Source organism: Dipteris shenzhenensis, chromosome 27 (genome assembly GCF_047967505.1).
Source record: "Dipteris shenzhenensis isolate YYH24624 ecotype China chromosome 27, Dip_SZ_1.0, whole genome shotgun sequence".
NCBI classification, from domain to species: domain Eukaryota; kingdom Viridiplantae; phylum Streptophyta; class Polypodiopsida; order Gleicheniales; family Dipteridaceae; genus Dipteris; species Dipteris shenzhenensis.
In genome coordinates, this window is record NC_141622.1 from 18,963,104 (window position 1) to 18,965,297 (window position 2,194).

The following is a 2,194-nucleotide window of genomic DNA, read 5'->3' on the forward strand; positions in this document are numbered from 1 at the left end:
TTATAGCCTCTCCGTTTGAAAGCATCTTTTAAATTCTATTTGAAGCAGGTCCCATGTGGCTTGCTCTTCCAGTAGAAGGTCTAGGTACCATTCAAACGTTCATCAGTTAAGGCCATGGGAAAGCAAGCCACCTTGGTTTCATGGGATTGATCTCCACCTGCTCGGCATGCGGCATCAAAATGTTGGAGGAATTGGGCTAGATCTCCCCTACCATTATATTTGGGAAGTTCCAATTTTCCCAAGGGGCACCTGCCTTGATTGTTATTATTTCTTTGATTAAAGAAATTATCAGCCTCTACATTGAGGTCGATATCCCCATCATTGTCATCGCGACAGCGTCCAGCCATGTTGTGGCATGGAGGAGTTAAAGGGATTGCTTGACTTTCAAGGGGGGATTCGGGGTAGAGGATTGTCAGGGGCAGTGGTTACAATGGAGTTGTATGCGGATTTGGCAAGCATTGGAGTCAGAGGCCTTGGCCGAAGCATAGCTGCATGCAAATTGGGTGAGAGTTGCAAAGGGTGACTTTGTTGCAAGTGCGGGTGTTGATGTAGTTTTATTTGGAGGGTTAGAGTGGTGTTAGTTTTATAGGGACTGTCGTGTTAATAATGTGCCTAAGATTGTCCCACGTGTGTAGGGAAATGTGCTGGTGTAGACAGATCGTCAATCGGAGGTCACGACGTAAAGATACGAGCATAAAACGAGGCCCACACGGGGGCGCTAATGAGCGAGTGTTAGGGATGCCGAAATGGTGTGCAATGGGCTGAAAAAAGCCTTGTAGCGTGGTGTTTTCGTGTGTGAAATTTTGGTTCAAATGGGGTCCAGTTTGGGTCCCAAACGAGCACGATACGAAGTGTTGAAGTAGGGGTAAAATTGGTCGGGGGGGGCCTTGGTCTTAAGGTTGGTGTGAATGGACTTTAAGTCCAACTGAAGGGTTTGAACCAAGTTAATTCTAGTTAGTCTAACTAGCCTATAACCCTAGCTATGGGTTAAAACTGATGACAGTTAGATAAACTAACCATAGTTAGTTGACCTAACCTAACTGTCCAATAAGTCTAACTAACTAGAAGTTAGACTAACCTAACTGTGACTAACTAACCTATAGTTAAACTAACTAGATTGGTACAACTAATCTAACCTAAGTTAGACCTAACCTAGGTATAAAGTAACCTAGCTAGGGTTAGTCCTAGGGTCAAGTTAGGTTAGGGTTTTTTTTAAGAATTAATAAATAATAATTAATTTAAAAAATTGGGGGGGGGGGCATCACGCTGCAGTCGACGAGAGGCATCTGAGAGGGGGGGGTTTTCGAACTGAGGAGGGGAGGGTGTGTGGAGAGGAGGGGAGGGGGTTGGTGAGGGGGGGGGAGGAGGGGGGGTGGTGAGGCAGGTTGCGATGGCGAGGAGGAGGGTGCGAAGGCGAGGTGCACAGGGGAGGCGAGGCACAGGGCGAGCGTCGCCACTGGCGAGGCGGGTGCTATGCACGAGTGCTGCCTTGCTGATGGGCGCCACTGCCCTAAGAAACAAGCACTTAAGCCCTTGCTAATAGGTTAATCTTTAGGTAATTGAAGCGGCCGACAAGGGGAGGTAGAGAGAGAGAGTTAGAGAGAGAGAGAGAAGAGAGGGGATAGAGAGAGAAAGAGAGAGAGAGAAGAGGGAGGGGGAGGGAAAGAGAGAGAGAGAGAGAGAGAGAGAGAGAGAGAGAGAGAGAGAGAGGCAGAGAGAGAGAGAGAGAGAGAGAGAGAGAGAGAGAGAGGGAGGGAAAGAGAGAGAGAGAGAGAGAGAGAGAGAGAGAGGGGGGGGGAAAAGAGAGAGAAAGAGAGAGAGAGAGAGAGAGAGAGAGAGAGAAGAGGGAGGGGGAGGGAAAGAGAGAGAGAGAGAGAGGGGGAAAAGAGAGAGAGAGAGAGAGAGAGAGAGAGAGAGAGAGAGAGAGAGAGAGAGAGAGGAGGGAGCGGGAGGAAAGAGAGAGAGAGAGAGAGAGAGAGAGAGAGAGAGAGAGAGAGAGGGGAAGAGAGAGAAAGAGATAGATAGATAGAGAGAGAGAGAGAGAGAGAGAGAGAGAGAGAGAGAGAGAAGAGGGAGGGGGTAGAGAGAGAGAGAGTAAGAAGGGGGGAAAGAGAGTGGTGGTGGAGGAGAAGGGGGGAAGGGGGTGGGGGTGGTACCCGCGACGCTCTCATCATCACTCTGGCCAGCCCACCCC